Raw genomic sequence first — 12,305 nt, forward strand, 5'->3', positions numbered from 1 at the left:
GGTTGCCTCACGATGTTTTCCTTCATCGTAAGAGCGATGGTACACATTGTACTTAAATTTCCTGTACATTGTAGCGCCAAACGAGCTATAATTTAACTACTTTATTCACAAATCTCCACTCAAAAGTTGTTTATTTGTTCTTGCCTAATTGACTTGCCTAAACACAAGAATGAACACAATAACATCTGTCAAAAAGGTTGTCAAGAGTGCCAATTCACAATTTGGACTCGATTTTGATGGTTTTCGACGGAAAACCGCTCAATAGTTAAGACAAGATGGCGCCACCGTCGATTTCGGGAGTGCCAAATGGCGAGAAGGCAAGATGAAACCAATACATTGCGTGCCAAGAGTAGGGCTACTGGCCGAAAAATCTACCCCACTACCTCTTCCCCGCGCGAGGCCCCACTCTCGTCCTTTTGTAGCTGGTGTCGCCACCAGTGGCGGCTGCACCTCAAGTGCGCCCGTGCAACGCACTACCATTTAAAAACCTTCTAAATATGTACCTTCCTTCTTCCTATACCATACTAGGTACGTGTAAAAAAAACTTCACAAAAAATACCAATATAACAACCGTAATACCTACCCTAAACAGAAATTACATAAATCTGATTATCGTTACGAGTTAAATTAAATCGAGCTGGCCTATTTTGATTTCTACTGCGAAAGAAATAGATCCTATTTTTGCTTGAACAAAAACGGCCTCGTGCGCTCGGATTGTCGCACGGAGCGAGCTCCTACATTAGTATGAAACAAGATGGAAATCGCCCGGCGCGTGAGACGGAAGATGCTCAGTACAAACTGTATGCAGTTCTAGGATAAATTCGTGCGCCGCACGCGACCGGAAATTGCCGAAATAATACGAATGACGCCACGGGAGGCGCGGGCGGCGGCCTTGACCGGTGGCGTGACCTACGAACGATGCACTTGTCATGTCATTGTCAGTTCAGTTTCACCTTTCGCGCGCGAATACGTAATTAATTTGCTAATTACTTATTAACTAAGAAAGTAGTAAAGATTTCGTGAGTGTGTATGTGTGTGTGTGAGTGAAAATGAGTGCAAAATACAATATTGATTTCATAAAAAGCAATAGGACATTGCAAACAAAATAGACTGGACATTAAATCTGCTGGGCCGCCTCGGTCTTTAGTGCAAAACAAAAAATGAAACTTATAAGTACCTACCTGAATTTTCAAAAGTGAAATGTTCAATAAAAAGAAATGGTTATGTGGATGTGAGAGACTAAATGCTTTATTTTGCTTTCCGTGTGTTGTTTTCGTTTCGGCGGAGAAGCTATTTCGCGTCAATATATAAGGTAAAATATGCTTATAATTTTTTTTACTTCTAATTGTAACAGTTAATCTATTTTTCTCCAAAAAAATACTAAATCCATAAAGTGCACCACCGGGTATCTGAGGCACCAGCCGCCACTGGTCGCCACCTATCTTTTAATATATTTACTTTCATAATTTTCGCAAGGTTTCGATCCTAAAATCCTTTTCCCTATTTCCGCTTATGTCGTGCACCGCAACGCTATGTGTGGCAACACTGTCTGCGCCACCCACAGACAATCAGTTCCGAAAACGAATTCATGGCCGCCGTCGCGCTAAGTTATTCGCGATTGAACTTATTTTCAAAATAGACGATTGGCTAGTTGCTAAAGTCTTCCGCTTCTTCTTTATTCGTGGTGAACCGCTAACCGAAGAATATCAGTGTGTGTGTTGAGTGCTGCAGTGCTTTGGATTGCTCTGATCTCTGATCGATCGAGCACGTGGGGCCAGGCGAGGGTCTGGAAGCCGGCCGCCTTTTCCAGGTCTCCTGAACTGCCTCCAGCTTCCGATTCTCGATTACGCAGACGTAAGCTATCTTGACCTCACAGAGGAGCTACTTAATACACTCGAGCGTCTCCAGAATTTATGTATCCGATTTATTTTCGGATTACGTAAATATGATCATATTTCTGAGTACCGTGCTCAACTAAAGTGGCTCCCGATTCGCCTTCGAAGGAATACTCATATTCTTTGTCTTCTTTATAATGCCCTTAATAACCCAAATGCTCCCCAGTACCTACGAAGCAAGTTCACATACTTGTCTTCCCACGGAAGTGCTTTGCGTTCACAGGAGAATAAAATGTTGAGTGTACCGCAACATACCAGTGCGGCCTATAGTGACTCCTTTGCTGTCAAAGCTGTGAATCGCTCGCTACTACTGGAAGTACGGCTATCGACATCACTTAATGTAGGTATTTGAAAATAGTCTTAAATTACATTATTATAAGACCTTGGGCTGGTAATTGTTTTATTCTATTTTATTTATTTATTTATATAGTAGGTAATGTATGTGTAATAATTATATATATATATATATATATATATATATATATATATAATAATATTTATATTATGTATTTATTAATATAAGATATGTTGGTTAATTTATGTAGGTACATAATAGTTATTTATATTTTATTACTTTAGAACAATATGTTAGGTTAGTTAGATATGTTTATTTAAATTTTGATTAGGTTACACTTTGTTTGTTTTTGTATACAGTAGTTTTATTTAATTTTAAGAGTAAGCCTATAAGGCTTACTTTTATTTCCACACCATTAAGGTTAACTGGAAGAAATCGCATTTAGGCGATAAGTCCGCCTTTGTATATATATACTTGTATTGTTTTTTCTACTTTTACTTTGAACTATGTCATTTGTGTATACAATAAAGTGTTTAAATAAATAAATAAATAATTTTCTCCATATATATATCAATCGCCAAATCTACAATTTCATGCAAAAGACTTAGACCTTTTCTTTGATAGGGATTCGAAATTAAGTACTTCTACCAGGAGATTTTAATGCTCGTCACCCATACTGGAGTCGTGGCCAGGCAAATTCCCATGGAAATGCCCTTATTAACCACATGGTCAATCACGATTATGTGATTCATGCTCCCTCAGAGCCCACTCTCATTCATTACAGAGATGATTTAATGCCTACTACACCTGACTTACTTATTTCTATTCTATTCTATTCTATTCTATTCTATTCTCTGTGGGGGTGTAAGTACCTGCACCTGGCTCTCTCGAATGGAACCTTTGTGCATATCCCCAAGGTCTAAACTGCCTTCCTAAGCTTGGACCATTTCCCACCATGCTGGTCCACTGCGGGTTGGTGGGTTCACATATCTAGATGTGCTAGATCTAGATATGCAGGTTTCCTCACGATGTTTTCCTTCACCGTAAGAGCGATGGTATACATTGTACTTAAGTTAAAAGAACTCATTGGTACATGTCAGCGCCGGGATCGAACCCGCATCTCTGGCGTGAGAAGCGGGCGCTTACCCGACTGAGCTACCACCGCTCTACACACACATCCTACCCTGTTTTGTGAAGGTATTTATTTTACTTACTTATTTCGTTAAATGTTCATGACATCAATGAAGTTGCAACTGTGCCAGCATTAGCATCAAACCATCTTCCAGTCTTTGTTTCCGTTGGTGGTATATTTGAACGTACTAGCATAACTCATTACAACTACAGAGATGCTGATTGGTCAGTTACCGAGCGTACGTAAACAATGAAATAAACCTTACCTCATGTACATTTAATACCCATATCGAAATCGAGTCGGAATTATCGAAACTATCCAATATTTTGATTGCTGCAAGAGATTTATTCCGCCTCTTCTTAAGCCAGACGGCACCATGACTTCAAATGCTACCGAGCAATGCAATGAATTAGCTTCTGCATTTTTTTAAAACATATGTCTAACTGAAAATTGGAGCGACGATGAAACAAATGAAGTGGTAATGAAATCCCTTTCGGAACTTAATTCACAGTACCCAGCTACATCATCCTGTTCGCCCTCGCGAAATTTAGAAGCACTTAAAAAGTTTTAAATGCCGCAAATCTCCAGGCGTCGACGGTATCAACAACTCACTGCTAAAAAAAATGCCCCAAAAATGCATAGTACTACTTACCAAGATATTTAACGCTTGCCTCTTCTTAGGCTATTTCCCCTCATGCTGGAAACTAGCAAAAGTTATAGGTTTAAAAAAATCGGTTAAAGACGAAACCATTCCCTCTAACTACCGCCCTATTAATTTGCTCCCTTCCCTAGGGAAGCTACTAGAACACCTTATTCGTGATCGTCTTCTAAAATAGACAAAGCATATAGATGAGCAGTTTGGTTTCCGACAGTCTCACTCGACCATTTAACAACTTGCCCGTGTAACCCAGCATATTGCTCATAATCTTAATCTGAATACACCCACAGGCATGTTTCTACTGGATATCGAAAAAGCGTTTGATACCGTCTGGCAAAATGGACTATTACACAAGCTAATTAAAAAATACGTTCCCTTAGATTTAGTCAAATTAGTACAGTCCTATCTGTCAAATCGTAAATTTCGAGTTCATATGCAAATTCCACCTCAGATTATTACAACGTTCTTGCAGGCGTGCCCCAGGGCTCTGTACTGGGCCCAATATTATTTATTGTATACATTAATGATATACCTAAACAGCCCCATACTCAATTTGCATGTTTCGCAGATTATAATGCATCACTTGCATCGTCTAAAGATGAAGAGCTGGTGATAGCGCGCTTGCAAATGAGTATTGACCTTATGTGTCAATATTTTAAAAAGTGAAAGCTCAAGCTGAATGAGTCAAAAACCGAAGCCATTTTCTTTACTAGGAAACGAGCCCTGCCCAGGCAACTATTGGTGGATACCCTGTTAAGTGGAAAAAATATGTGAAGTATCTTGGTGTTACCATCGATACGAAAATTAACTGGAGTACCCATGTTGAAAACCTAAAAGTAAAGGAAAAAAAGCGATAAATGCTCTCAGCCCCATACTAAATCGAAAGAGCAATCTAAGCCCAGGCACTAAGTTAAAAATTTATTACACTGCGTCCCTGCATTACATACGCTGCCCCAGTCAGGCCTGTGTCACTCCGCGCGTGGGCGGCGCAGGCGCCAGCCTGGCGCCTGCCGCCTCGAGGGGGCGAATCTAGTCGGCTGCCGCAAGCGGAAGACGATACACGCGCGCGCTATTTGTTCTTATTTCGTACTAGTTTATAAATGTCGTATTTAGGTATTTATTAAAATTTATGAATAGAAAAAACCGACTTCAAAAAACCACTAAAATGTAAGAAATAATTTAAGGTTTACACAAATTCTACTCGTATGAGACAGTACAAATATACCTAAGCAGGAACTGTTCTTTTTTGATGTTGGTGCGGTGACAAAGTAATCTGAAGAAATATGGCACCAACTTCAAAAAAGAACAGTTCCTGCTTAGGTATATTTGTACTGTCTCATACGAGTAGAATTTGTGTAAACCTTAAATTATTTCTTACATTTTAGTGGTTTTTTGAAGTCGGTTTTTTAATTTTTTTAATTATTATTTTATTTAATAGTTTTTAGTTTATTTGTAATAATTTTCAATCAAAAGTAAGGTGCAAATGATACCAAAAAGTCCTACTAATCAATATGAATCATTCAAGCCTAAACACGAAGTAGTTGCTATATACCGTTGAGGAGTTCCCCTGACTGCCTTCCGTTTCCATCATCAGATCAGCTCAAGGTCACCATCATATTTTTTTGTTATAAGAACTATATTTACGTTCTTAATTTCATTAGAATCGGTTAATATGTGCCCAAAATGGAAATTCATACCCTGTTTTTACCCCTTTACCCACCCTTGGGGGTGAGATAAAATTCTGAAAAAAAAAATGGGACCACCTGGGAGCTCAACCCAATACAACAAAAAAAGAATTTTCAAAATCGGTTCATAAACGGCGGAGTAATCGGTGAACATACATAAAAAAAAATATAAAAAAAAAAAAAAAAAAATCCCGACGAATTGAGAACCTCCTCCTTTTTTTGAAGTCGGTTAAAAATGGACATAAAAAGAAAAAAAGCAGCAAAAAAATACTGTGCCGTATTTAAGCAATTAAATACGGCACAGTACAGATGGTGATCCAAATTAATTTTTTTTTAGATTACCAAAAGATGCTGACAAGTAAAACCAAAACTAATCGAAGTATTTTATTGATTTCTTCTACGTTCCTTATTTGAAATGAAATTAATCCGAACTACAAACCCTTTTTTTCTCCATGTTGAACAAAGTCTATTCCAATTGTTTTTTTGTTAAAGTATTAAATTTACAGACACTACACACTACCTTCAAAATGTATTAATGAATCGATTATAAAATGTGCGCTGAGTGGGATTAGTGCTTAACGAAACTAACACGTTCTGTATCATAATATAAATGATATCCATAATATAAAATATAACAAAAAAAAACATGTTTTCACAAAATTAAATGTTTTAGGTACTTAGATTCATACATATTTTATGTACCTACTTTAAAATATCTTAACTATGAAATTGTCATTGTTTTTACTTGTTATTTCCAATAGAAAAAAAGTTTGGAATAGCTTTGTATTCTAAATTCAAATTATTTTGTTTTAATATCATGACATTCTTTTTACAAACTCAGTCCGTTGCTTAGTAAACGTTGTAGTCTGTGGTGCTGAGGCAACCCTAAGGTGGCTTCTTTTTCAATGCGTATAACCACGTATAACTTATTATGCACCGTAGTCCAGTGAAATAAGGCGCATATTCCCTCAAAAATAAATTGGTAGGTAAGTAAATAAAAACGTGTGCGGCTGGAGCGCGATCTAAAGTAGATCTTATTGCTTTTTTTTTTTTTTTTTGGCGGGAAGGAAAACGTGTCGGACGTATTTAATTTTTCTAAAGTTTAAAATTAAATAATTAGCTCAGGAAACAGTATTTGCATACCTAATTTTGTCATCGTGGTTACTATTAACGATTGTAACATTTATTTGTTATAGTTTTCGATCTTAAGATGAAAATATATAAGAAAAATGGATAACACTAAACTTCCTTCAAGTTGTAGCGAGAGTGAAGAGATTCAATCGTTGTTTAATGATTGTGAAGGCGATAAAGTTTGTACTTATGAAGATTCTGTGCAAATGGAGTGTCAGCTGAACATGGAGCGCTCAACGGGGAAGCGCCCGAGACCGCCGAGCAACGAAACAGATGGAGATGACAATGATGGCTTCATTACTGTACAAAGGAAACCAAAACGAATATTTCGTACAGCTTCTAAAGGCAGTATCGAGGAGAAGATTTATGAGGTATGTTTGTCATCTAAAAGTTGTTTACCTAAACAAGTAGGGTTGGCCAAATTGTTGAAATCTTTGGGTATACAAAATGTTATGAAGATTAACTCCAAAGGTCCGTACAGAGCATTTATAACTTTTGGAAGCAAAGAAGATGCAGAAAAGTTAATAAAGTGTGAAAAACTTATGGCTATAAATGCCAATTTACGAGTGAAGTAAGTTTGGTTTTTGGTGTTATAAGGGAAGTTGACTTAGACATTGATGAAAAAGAGTTATTAAATGAAATATCGTGTGAACAAGAGATAGTGCGTAGGCTCAAGAGACTGAACGAGTTACGTGAATGGATTGACAGTGAAACTGTTAGAATTGGTTTTAAGAGTCCAATCGTACCTACGTATGTTTCTGTTTTCGGCGCTTCATTCAAAGTTGATTCATATACTTTTCTAGTAAGTCAATGCTCTGGATGCTGGAAATATGGTCAATCCATAAAGTTTTGCCCTACAAAAAAAATTAAATGTCCAAAGTGCGGCAAAGATCATGTAAACTGTGAAACCACTGACTTTTTCTGCATAAATTGTAAGGGCGCCCATATGGCGCTTGATAAGTGTTGTCCGATGTTTGTTAAGGAAAAGAAAATTCGAGACATCATGTGCCATGACAATGTGACTTATAAGAAAGCAGTGGAAATATACCTGTGTACAATGAAGACGTCTAAGGAGTCTGATGTGGTGCAGAACATTGTGGAGAAAGAACTACGTTATAGTAATATCCCACCAAACATTGGTGTCGTAGGTCAGAATGAAGGTCAGAATATCACTTTGAATAAGTCATACAGGGATGTACTCGTGCCCAAAGCATACGTCATACATGATATAATAAAGTAACTGATAGTTGTTCTGATAGTGAGATAGAGATAAATGGTGCAAAAACATGTAAAAAGCCTAATACCAACAAAAATAAGAAGAAACAAAGACAAGGCATAGATGAACTCGCTAACATTATGCAAGAGCACTCTTATGCTGGTAATACGGTGCAGGTTGAAGAAAATGAGTATAAAAAGGATCAAAGGCAAAACAAAACAAAGGAAAAACAGTTATGGTTTAGAGAGCTGTTTCAAAGATTGAAGGAAATAATCTTTTCAAAATCCTCAATAGAAGAAAAAATCTTTAGTATGTTAAAAGTAGTAGTTGAAAAAATTAGTAGTTTTGTTATGAATATGTTTACTGAGGGTGATTTGATACAACGTATGTTCTCTGGTTTATATAATGCAGTGGTTTTCAACCTTTTTCGTGATGCGACCCCCCTGGCAGAAAAAATATATTTCGCGACCCCCTTGATCCTTCGGTTTTTTATCCAATATTCATTCCATACGACGTTTTTGTGGTCGCCATGTTTAGGATTCGCATATAAGTACAAAATGAAAATCATCGCAGCAAAAGACAAAATACACGTTTAAAAAAAATCTTGTAGTCGTCGTCAATTCCGTCGACAAAATCTTTTACTGAAGAAGTCGTTTGTGAGGTGAAGGTTATACTAAGGTGAAAACTACGCGTGCAGGATGCCACATCTAAGCCAAAAAAAAAACAGAATGTTAATTCGCGATTAAAAAACATTGTCCATAGTAAAAAAGTCACGTGACCAATAAAGATTCTATGGAAAATGGCTTTTTTTTGCAACATGCTGTATAAGCCCGAAAATGAAATCAGAATTACCAGAATGTCAAAATTTATGAAAAAAAAACATTCTCCATAATAAAAAGTCACGTGACCAACGAAGTTTCTATGTTGTTTTTTTCATTTTTTTCGCCAATTTTGACATCCTGTCCTTACTTTCGGGCCTAGACACAACATCCTGCACACCCAGGCTTCGGCTTAGTATGAACCTTGTATAAGTACCTGGCATGAAAATGGTGTTAGATAATTTTAAAGAATAATTTGTGTAATTTTTCCGCATTAACGCGCGTCTTAGGATTTTATTTTTGTTTATAACATAAATTAAAATGTTTATGAGTAATTATTCTTTCTTATCTAACTGTAAGAGAATTTTAATAATGAATGTAATAATAGCAGCCTTATTGTTTTTTTTTTACTAACGTAGGTACTCAATTTTTTCGTCCTCTGGCGACCCCCTACAGAAGCTTCGCGACCCACAGGTTGAAAAACACTGATATAATGGATAAGTCATTAAAAAGTCATGTTATTAATATATTTCAGTGGAATGCACAAAGCCTTAGACCTAAAATTACAGAATTTGAAGCGTTAGTAAATAGAGAAAATATTCATATATGAATTTTAAGTGAAACGTGGTTAGAGCTAGAAAGTAGATTAAATATCAATGGTTATAATGTATATAGGCACGATAGGTTTGATTCATATGGCGGCGTTGCAATTTTAACTCATAAATCCATTAATACTGTATTCAAACGTGTTAGCATTAGAAATTCAGGTATTGAAATTATTCAAGTACAAATTCTTAATTGTAAGCTGTTAAAAAGTATTTACTCCATCTATTGCCCCTCAAGTGTAACTGTGTCATCAGCTGACTGGGATGAATTATTTTCTCTTTCATCTAGTAATTCCATAATTGCTGGTGACTTTAATGGCCACCATGTATGTTGGTCGAATAAATCTGATACCCGAGGGGAGCAGATATTTGATAGTTCTCTGGAGTTCGGCTATGTTTCATTGAATGATGGACGACCAACTAGGGTCAAGATGGTTAATGGAGTATTACAACAGTCTAGTCCTGATATAACGTTTTGCTCTTCTGACATTGCTATTAATGTGACTTGGAATGTTACTTGTGAGAACTTGGGTAGTGATCATTTGGTTCTTAAATATTCTTTAGGGTATCAAGATAGATTAAATTTTATAGAAAAAAGAAACTTTGCTAAAGCTTATTGGAATGAATATACGGAGTTTCTAAATGTAATATTTTCTGAATCTGTATCATTTGAATGTGTACAGGTCATGTATGATTGGTTTTTAGAGAAGATTAATAGTGCAGCAAACAAATCGATCCCTTTAATTAAAATTTGTACAAATCCTATTCGAAAATTTACCCCTAAGCAATATTGGAATCAAACATTGTCTAAAGCAGTAGCAGAACGTCGATTAGCTCTAAAAACCCTGAGACGAAACCCAACACCAGATAATCTATGTGTATTACAAAGAAAAACTGCGGAAGCTCAGCGTTTGATTAGAATAGCAAAATCAGATAGTTGGCATACCTTTTGTGATAATATTTGTGAAACTACTAATGTATCTGATATGTGGCGGAAAATGAGATGGATGAAAGGTTATCAGCATGTAAGAAGATGCGTGTCTGAGGAAAAAAAAGAGGAATTGTTACAATCCCTTACGCCTGATTTTGTAATAAATAATACCCCCTGTTTTATCTCTTCAAATGAATTGTTAGAAAGTGAATTCACTATTGTTGAATTGGAGAATAGTCTTAAGCTAAAGTATTCTGCCCCTGGCAATGATAATATTTCCTATTCGATGTTGTCTCATCTTCCATTGAATGCGAAAATATTTCTTTTGAATATATTTAACCGTGTTTTAGTCTCAGGGTATATACCAATTCAGTGGAGAGATATTGTAATAGTTCCCATACCAAAAAATAATGATAATGACCCTAAACTCAGACCTATTTCACTTATATCATGGATTTGTAAGCTATTTCACTCTATGTTAAACAAACGACTGGAATGGTACTTAGAAAGCAATAAATTATTATCTCCTAATACGACAGGATTTAGGAAAGGGCAGTCGTGTTTGGACAATTTAGCTCGGTTAGTTACGAACATTCAGGTAGGATTTTCTAAGAATAATGCTACTATAGCTTGCTTTGTAGATATAGATGGAGCTTATTATAATGTGATAATAGAATGCCTTGTAAATATTTTAGACCGGTTAAAAGTTGGAGCCACTATATGTCAATATGTATGGGAGTTTTCTAAAAAAAGATTTTTAAAAATTAAAGTTGATGATGCTAATGCTAATGGATGTACAAGATGGGCAAGCAAAGGCATTGCCCAAGGTGATCCCTTGTCTCTGTTGCTTTTTAATGTTGCTACTATAGACGTATGTAGAAATATTCAGAATGTATTTATAAGTCAGTACGCTGATGATTTTGTTTTGTACAGTAATCACAACAAATTAAGCGACAGCATCATTCAGATGCAGTTATCAGTAAACACTTTAATACATTTGCTAAGTCAATTGGGATTGGAGTTAGCAGCCGAGAAATCGAAACTGTGTGTTTTCAGTAGAGGAAGAATTCGTCAAAATGTTAGTATTTTTGTAAATAACATTGCATTGGAATCGGTTGATTGTATAAAACACTTAGGAGTTTGGTTGGATAGTTCTCTTCGATGGACAAAACATATTAAAGAAACTTATGAAAAGTCCTGTAAGTTCTTGCAGATATTTAAAGTCTTATCTGGGTCGGGTTGGGGCGTTCATCCCCAACATTTACGTAGATTATATTTATCACTAATTCGGAGTAGGATTGATTACGGAAGTTTTTTATATGATAATAGCGCCAAAACAAATGTGAAGAAATTGGATTTATTACAAAATAGAGCAATGAGAATCGTGGGTGGTTACGTCAGATCTACTCCTGTATATGCCATGGAAAGTGACCTATGCATTCCTCCACTTGTTTTAAGACGGAAATACTTAGCGTTTAAATATATTTTAAAGTCTCGTTCGTTTGAAGGAAATCTTACTGTTAAGTATCTTTCCGAATTGGCTCTGCATTTGCATAATAACTTTTGGTCTAGGAAAAAAAAACCTTTGCTAGCAGATACTTTCATAGAGACTGGTTCAGAAAATATTGCTTCGGCTGTTCCCTTAGAAAATATCAGCTTAGATACATGGATGTCATCTATAGATATCAAAAAGTTTATTAAACCAAATATAGACTGTATAAGTGAGGCAAAATGTACATATGAAGTTAACCTGGAGTTAATCTTAAGAATATAGTTTTGCAGGAGTTAAATCTTAAATATGACGGATGGCATTCTGTTTACACTGACGGTTCCAAAGATAGTGCAGGCAGAGGAGCTTCATTTTTCAATCCAAATTCTAAGGTCCAGTGTCTATTTAGAATTAATTCCTGTGTTTCTGTTATGTCAGTTGAACTTTTAG

This window comes from Plutella xylostella, chromosome 23, assembly GCF_932276165.1.
Source record: "Plutella xylostella chromosome 23, ilPluXylo3.1, whole genome shotgun sequence".
In the NCBI taxonomy this organism is placed as follows: Eukaryota; Metazoa; Arthropoda; class Insecta; order Lepidoptera; family Plutellidae; genus Plutella; species Plutella xylostella.